Source organism: Globicephala melas, chromosome 3 (assembly GCF_963455315.2).
Source record: "Globicephala melas chromosome 3, mGloMel1.2, whole genome shotgun sequence".
In the NCBI taxonomy this organism is placed as follows: Eukaryota; Metazoa; Chordata; class Mammalia; order Artiodactyla; family Delphinidae; genus Globicephala; species Globicephala melas.
Window position 1 is genome coordinate 134547245 of NC_083316.1, and position 8606 is coordinate 134555850.

The 8606-nt window shown below is 39.7% G+C and overlaps 1 non-coding gene across 1 annotated transcript; it reads right to left on the reverse strand.

The window, feature by feature from the left end:
* Positions 1 to 7990: 7990 nt before the first annotated feature.
* On the reverse strand, positions 7991 to 8097 carry LOC132597162 (U6 spliceosomal RNA). The gene has a single exon (XR_009563597.1). It is a non-coding gene; the product is annotated as a U6 spliceosomal RNA (small nuclear RNA).
* Positions 8098 to 8606: the final 509 nt, after the last annotated feature.

The window sequence follows — 8606 nt, forward strand, 5'->3', positions numbered from 1 at the left end:
TGTACCGCTTCTTTATCCGTCCATCTGCTGATGGATATTTTGGTTGCTTCCATGTCTTAGACGTTGTAAATTGTGCTGCGGCACACATATGGGTGCATGTGTGTTTTCCAATTCTGGTTTTCTCCTGTTATACGCCTGGGAGTGGGACAGCTGGATCATATGGTACCTCTAAGTTTACCTTGTAAAGGCACCTCCATACTCTTATTTATAGTGGCTGTTGCCCAACCCACTGTTAGATCCCAACAGCAGCATAGGAGGGTTGCCTTTTTTCTACAACCTCTCAAGCATTTACTGTTTGTAGATGTTTCAATGGTGGCTATTCTTACTCATGTGAAGTGATCCCTCATTGTAGTTTTGATTTCCATGACGCTAATAATATAGGAATTAGAACATCTTTTCAAGTGCTTTTCTTTTTAACAGTGTAAAATTTACCTATTGAGATAGGATCGTGAAAGTCTGTTCCTTTGGAATTTATTTTGCTTACCTACCCGTGGACATTTCCTGATTGTGGGTGTCATTTAGAGCCCAACAGTTCTTCTGAATATTAGGTACCCATAAGCATTGTTTTTAAAGTTGCAGTTGCAGGAAAGGGCAACAAGGCAGTGGAATTTATTCATACTCACCTTGATTGCTAGGTAAAACATTGGTTTAGTGGAATTCCTCTTCCTAGGTTGTAAATTGGAGTGTAAAGTGCCAGGACAAATACACAAAATCTTGTGTCACATTACTTCTTGTTTAATTTAATTTTTATTTCTTATCAGAGTAAATTTGATTACAATGTTGTGTTTGTTCTAGGTGTAAAGAAGCTGGTTCATTCATATGTCTACATATATCTAATCAGGTTTAGATTCTTTCGCATGTTGGTCATTAGAGAGAGTTGAGTAGACCTCCCTTGGCATCCAGTAGGTCCTTCTTGATTATATATTTTATATGAATTATTAAATGCATGTTAACCCCAACATCCTAATTTTTCCATTCCTTTCACCTTTTTCAAAGTCTGTATGGGTCTTTCACAGTGGAAATATATTCATGGGTATCAATTTTTAGATAACCCTAGTAAATGATGTCATCGGATATTTGTCTTTCTTTTTGTGACTTACTTTACATAGTATGATTACCCCTAGGTTCATCAGTGGTGATGGAAAAGGCATTGTTTCATCATTTCCATGGCTAATATTCGATTGTGTACATGTACCACTTCTTTGCCCATTCATTTGTTTTTGAACAGTTTGCTTGCATCCATGTCTGGCTACTGTAAGTATCGCTGAAGAGCATTTTTGGGTACCTGGGCATTTCTGAATTCTGGTGTTCTCGGGTTACAGGCCCATTAGTGTTTTGGCAGGATCACATAGTAGCTCAATTTTTACCTTTTAAAGGCGCCTTCATTCTGTTCTGATTAGTGGCTCTTACCAGTTTACATCCCAGCAGCAGCATATGAGCGTATCCATTCTCAGAAACCCATTCAGCACTTATTGTTTGCAGACACTTTTCTCTGATGGCCATTCAGACTATTGTGAGCTGATAGCTTTTTGTAGTTTAAATTTGCATGTCCCTAATAATTTTTGATGTTGAACATTTTTTCATGTCCTTAAAAAAAAAACACTGTGAGGAAATTTACCTCTCGAAATTGTCTTCTCCGGCTTTTCTACTGTTTTGCATATTAATGTCCATTCCTGACCGCAAGATAGTTTTTGAGGGCAGGTGTCATTTAAAGGCCTGCAGTCCTTGTGAATATTAAGTGACCAGTAGCACTGGGATTAAAGCTGCTGTTGCGGGAATTGACCACAAGGCGGCAGATTTCTACATTCCCAACTTTGGTTACAAGGACAGGAGGGCCTTCCTTGAAGTTGTGGTCCTAGGTTGCAAATTGTAGTGGAATGTCCCAGGACAAACTCCCAAAAGCTTATGTCTCCTACTTACGTTTGTTTTCTAAATTTATTTTATGTTTCTTATTGGAGTAAATGTTTTTTAAACTAGATTCTTCCTCGATCTACAATTTCCCCTTTCTCCTTTGCCTTTAATATTTATTTATTTATTTATTTTTGGCTGTGTTGCGTCTTCGTTTCTGTGCGAGGGCTTTCTCTAGTTGCGGCAAGCGGGGACCACTCTTCATCGAGGGGCGTGGGCCTCTCACTATTGTGGCCTCTCTTGCTGTGAGGCACAGGCTGCAGACGCGCAAGCTCAGCAGTTGTGGCTCATGGGCATAGTTGCTCCACGGCATGTGGGATCCTCCCAGACCAGGGCTCGAACCCGTGTCCCCTGCATTGGCAGGCAGATTTTCAACCACTGTGCCACTAGGGAAGCCCCTATTGGAGTAAATTTTATTAGAGTGTTGTGATTCTCTGGATGTACCAATTAGGATCAATTTTTCATACATATATCTGTTCATCATTGGATTCTGTTGCCATGTAGGTTATTATAGAGTGTTGAGTAGAGCTCCCTTGGTATTTGGTAGGTGTTTGGTGATTATATAATTTATATATATTAATGATTATATAATTTGTATACATTATAAGTTTATATACTTATAACATATATTAGTGTATGTATGTTAACCCCATAATCCTAATTTACTCATCCTCCCACCTTTCATTTTGGTTAACCATTAGTTTGTTTTATACGTCTCTGAGTGTCTTTTCCTTTGGAAATATGTTCATTGGTAGGAATCTTAAGATAACATCTATAAATTATATCATAGGATATATATCATACACTTTTGACTTCACATAATATGATTATTTCTAGACTCACCTGTAGTCATGACAGCGACACTGTTCATTTTTTTGAAAGCTAATCTTCCATTAGGTACATGTACCACTTCTTCTTTGTCCATTCACCTGTTAACTGACATTTTTGCTGCTTCCATGTCCTGGCTATTTTCAGTATTACTTCAGTACAGGTTTGTCAGCGTGTGTCTTCTCGATTCGGTGCTTAGGTGATAGGCCCAGTGGTGGGCGTGTTGGATCGAACGACATCTCAATTTTTACTTTTAAACGCAGCTCCTTTCTGTTCTCATTACCGATCTTACCACTTTACATCTCACAAGCAGCTAGAGGATACACAGTTCTCTAAAACACCTTCAGCGTTTATTGTTTGTAGACTTTTGGCTGATGGTAGTTGACTTGCGTGAGTTGAAACCTTTTTGTAGGCTAGATTTGCATGAGTCTAATAATTCCTGATGTTGAGCTTTTATCCATTTTCTTTTTTTATTTGAAAAATAGTGAGTAAAACTTACCTCTTCATACTATCTCCTTGAAAAAATTGCCAGATTTGAATTTTTTTGGCCATTCCATACCTCAGCACAAGTTTTGACGGCAGGTGTGCTTTACAGCCCAGAGTGAGTCCTTGTGAATGTTAAGTGACGGTTACCTGTGGTTTTAAAGCCGCTCTTGCGGGAAATGGCACAAGGCGACAGCATTCCTACGTTTCCAATTCTGGGTTTTTTGGGCAACAGATCTTTCCTGGAAATCGTGTTTGTAGGCTGCAATTTAGAGTGGAATGTGTCAGGGCAAACGCCCAAGAGCTTATATCGCCATAATTCTTGTTTGTTTTTTTAAATTTAATTTTTATTAATTATAAGAGCAAATTTGAGAAAATTGTTGTGTGTGTTCTAGCTGAACAGAATCTGCTTCATTATATCTATGTGTAGATCTATTCATCTTTGGGTCCTTTCCCATGTAGGTTATTACAGAGTGTTGAGTAGACCTCTCTTGGTATTCCATAGGTATTTTGTGATTATATATTTCATATGTATTAGTACATGTCTGTTCATCCCCATATCCTAATTCATACATTCCTTACACCTTTCCATTTGGTTAAACATAATTTGGTTTTCTGAATCTATGAGTGTCCTTCTCTTGGAAAGTATTTCATGGGTATCAATTTTTAGGTAACACCTATAATTGATGTCATAGGATATCTGTCTTTCGGTTTCTTTCTTACTTCAAGGTGGGTGACTATCTCTAGATCCTTCTATGGTGGTGCCAATGGCACTGTTCCATGCTTTTCCATGGCTAATATTCCATTGTGTACACGGACCACTTCTTCTTGGTGCATTTTCCTGTTGATGGACATTTTGGTTTCTTCCAGCTCTTGGCTATGGTACATGTTGCTGCAGTGAAGGATTGCCAGCCTGTGTCTTTTTGATTCAGGTCTACTCAGCTGATAGGCCCATTAGTGGGCCTACCAGATCACATAGTAGCTTTAATCACAAGTTTTACCTTTAAACACACCTCCATTTTGTTCTCTGTACTGGCTGTTACCAGGTTACATCCCATCAGCAGCTAGAGGGTACACAGTTCTCTAAAACCCCTTCAGCATTTATACTATGTAGACTTTTTTGCTCATGATCCTTCTGACGGCTGTGAGGTGAACGTGTTTCTAGACTGGATTTGCATGGCTTTATTAATTCCTGACGTTGAGCGTTTTTCCATGCCTTTTTCTATAACAAAAAAAGAGACAGAATATAAAATGTGCATAAAATATGCCTCTTGAAATTGTCGTTTTCAAATATGGATGTCTTTTGAGATTTTTGCTCGATTTACGACCGAAGGATTGTTTTGAGGGCAGGTGTCATTTACAGGCCTGCAATTATTTTGACTATCAAGTAACTGTTACAGCTGCAGTTAGAGCTGCTGTTGTGTGAAACGGCCACAAGGCGGCAGCAGTTCTCATTAACCAAATCTGGTTACTAGGGAAACAGAGCCTCAATGGAAGTCCTGTTCTAGGTTGCAAATTAGGCCCTGGAATGGGCCAGGAAAAAGCCCCTTAAGTTTATATCTCACTAAATATTGTTCTTTTTTTAAATTTAATTTTCATTGTTTATCACAGCAAGTGTGATTACAATGTTTTGCTTGTTTTAGGTGTGCAAGATGTGGTTGTTTTCCACATATACATATATCTATTCTTCTTTGGATCCTTTTCCCATGTAGGTTATGACACAATGTTGAGTAGTCTTCTCTTGGTATTCCGTAGGTCTTTGGTGATTATATACTTCACCTGTGTTTGTATATCTCTGTTAACTCTGACATCCTAATGTATCCAATCCTCACACCTTTCCATTGGTGAACCATAAGTTTGTTTAATGAATCTGTGATTGCCTTTCTCAGTGGAAATATCTTCACTGGTATCAGTTTTTAGGTAACACCTATAAGTGATATCATAGGATATGTGTCTTTCGCTTTCTGACTTACTACAAGTTGCGTGATTACTTCTAGACTCATCTATGGTGATGCAAATGGCATTGTGTCATTTTTGTCCTTGGCTAATATTCCATCTGTACGTGGACCAGTTTTTCCTTGTCCACTCACCTGTTGATGGACTTTTTGGTTGCTTCCATGTCTTGGTTATTGTAACACTGCTGAAATGCACATTTGCCTGCCTGTGTCTTTCAATTATGTCTTCTTCAGTTATAGGCCCAGGAGAGGGCCTGTTGGATCATATGGTAGCATAATGTTTACCTTGTAAAGGCGTCTCCATTCTGTTCTCATCAGTGGCTCTTACCAGGTTATGTTCCACTTAAATTTGAGGGTATGCCCTTGTCCACAACCCTTTCAGCATTTATTGTTTGTAGCTTTTCTGCTGATGTTTATTCTGACAGGTGTGAGCTGACACCTCTTTGAGGTTGGATTTGCATGCATCTCATAATCCCTTGAGATTGAACTTCCAGGCATGTCCTCTTTTTTTTCAAGCTGTGAGTAGCGCTTACCTCTTCAAATGGTTTTCTTGAAGTATGTGTCACATTTTGAAATATTTTGGCCATTACCTCCCTGAAGACATTTTGAGGGCAGGTTTCATTTACAGCCCTCCAGTACTTGTGCATATGAAGTGACCATTAGCACAGGTTTTAAAGCTGCTGTTGCAGGTATTGGCCATTGGGCGGCAGCATTTCTCCTTTCCCCATTCTGGGAATTACGGAAAGTCTTTCCTGCCAGTGGTGTTCCTCGGTTATATATTAGAGAGGAATGTGCCCGGACAAAGCCCCAAAAGCTGATGTCTCCTTACTTACGTTTGGTTTCTAAATTGAAATTATATATATTTTTTATTGGAGTAATATTCCATTGTGTACATGGACCTTCCTCTGTTTTTTGTGCCTTCCTCTGTTGTGCCTTCCTCTGTTGACAGACATTTTTGTTGCTTCCAAGTGTTGGCTGTGGTAAATATTGCTGGCGTGCCAGATTGCCACCCTGTGTCTTTTTGATTCTCATCCTCTCAGGTGATAGGCCCAGGAGTGGGTATGCTTGATTGAACGGTAGCTCAATAGTTACCTTATCAAGGCACCTCCTTTGTGTTTTCATTAGTGGCTCTTACCATGTCCCACTTAGAAACGAGGGTGCGCATTTCTCCACAACCCCTTCAGCATTTATTGTTTGCAGAACTTTTGCTGATGACTATTTTGACTGGGGTGAGCTGATAGGTTTTTGTAAGTTGGATTTGCATGTCTTTAATAATTCCTAATGTTCAGCTTTTTTCCACACCTTTTTTTTATTCTGTTAAACAAAAACAGAAAAAAACTGTGAGTACAATAAACCTCTTGAAATTGTCTTCTTGGAAGGTTGCCCTCTTGATTTTTTTGGTCGATTTTCGACGCCAGGATGTTTTTTGAGGGTAGGTGTCATTTACAGGACTGCAATGAGTGTGACTATTTAGTGACCCTTAGCACTGGTTTTAAAGCTGCTGTTGTGGGAAACGGCCACAAGTCTGCAGCATTTCTCCATCCCCAAATCCGGTTACTAGGGCAGCAGATCCTTTCTGGAAGTCATGTTACCAGGTTGTAAGTTAGAATGCAATGTGCCAGGAAAAACCCCCATAAGTTTATGTCACATTACTTCTTGTTCGTTGTTTGAATTTTTTTAATCAGGGTAATGATTAGAATATTGTTTGTCCTAGGTGACACAATCTGGTTCATTTGTACATTATATTTATATATATGTATATGTATATGTGTATATATATAGATATAGAGATATAGATGTGCAGATCCTCCTCCCATGTAAATTATTGAAGAGTGTCCCGTAGACCTCCGTTTCTATACGGCCGGTCTTTTTGACATATGTATTTAATACGCATTTGTACACGTACGGTAAACCTGGTCGTAATTTATCCATTCCCTCCACCTTTCCTTTTAGATAAGCATAATTTGTTTTCTAAGTCTGTGAGTGTCTTTCTCTGTGGAAATATGTTCATTGGGGTCAGTTGTTAGATAACGCCTATAAGTGATATCATAGGATATGTATTTTGCTTTCCGACTTACCTCACGTTCTGTGATTATCTCTAGGCTCATCTATGGTGTCTCAAAGAGCAGTGTTTCATTGTTTTCCAAGGTTAATATTCCATTGTGTACATGGACCACTTCTTCTTTATCAATTCATCTGTTGATGGACATCTTGGTTGCTTCCGTATCTTGGCTATTGTGAAAGTGGCTGCAGTGCAGCTGTTGCAGGCTCTGTCTTCTCGATTCTGGTCTTCTCAGGTGAGAGGCCCAACATTGGCCCTGCTGGATGGAATGGTGGCTCGGTTTTACATTTCTTTTGTGTGTGTGTGTGTGGTACGATGGCCCCTCACTGTTGCGGCCTTTCCCGTTGCGGAGCACAGGCTCCGGACGCGCATGCTCAGCGGCTATGCCTCACGGGCCTAGGCACTCTGGGGCATGTGGGTTCTTCCCGGACTGGGGCACGAACCCGTGTCCGCTGCATCGGAAGGTGGACTCTCAACCACTGCACCACCAGGGAAGCCCCAGTTTTTACTTTTAAACGAGGTCCTTTCTGTTCTCATTATTGGCTGTAACCACTTTACATCTCACCAGCAGCTAGAGAGTACACAGTTCTCTAAAACCCTTTCAGCATGTATTGTTTGTAGACCTTTTGCTGATGGTAGTTGACGTGTGTGAGTTGAAACCTTTTTGTAGATTAGACTTGCATGAGTCTAATAATTCCTGATGTTGAGCTTTTATCCATTTTCCTTTCTTTTTTTTTTTTTTTTTTTTTTTTTAAAAAATATGGAACGCTTCACGAATTTGCGTGTCATCCTTGCGCAGGGGCCATGCTAATCTTCTCTGTATCGTTCCAATTTTAGTATATGTGCTGCCGAAGCGAGCACCATTTTCCTTTCTTTTGAAGAAGAGTGTGCAAACTTATCTCTTCATACTATCTCCTTTAAACATTTGCATGTCTTGAATATTTTTTGGTCATTCCCTAGCTCAGGACATTTTTTGAGGGCAGGTGTCCTTTACAGCCCTGAGTCTGTGAATGTTAAGTGACCATTAGCAGTGGGTTTAAAGCCGCTCTTGCCGCAAACGGCCACAAGGTGGCAGCATTTCTACATTTCCAACTCTGGGTTTTTGAGCAACAGAGCCTTCCTGGAAATCCTGTTAGTAGGCTGCAAATTAGGGTGGAATGTGCCAGGGCAAACCCCCAAGAGCTTATATCTCCTTACTCCCTGTTTGTTTTTTAAATTTAATTTTTATTTAGTATCAGAGTAAATTTGATAAAAATGTTTTGTGTGTTCTAGGTGTACAGAATCTGGTTCATTTTATGTATGTATCGATCTATTCATCTTTGGATCCTTTCCCATGTAGGTTATTACAGAGTGTTGAGTAGACCTCTCTT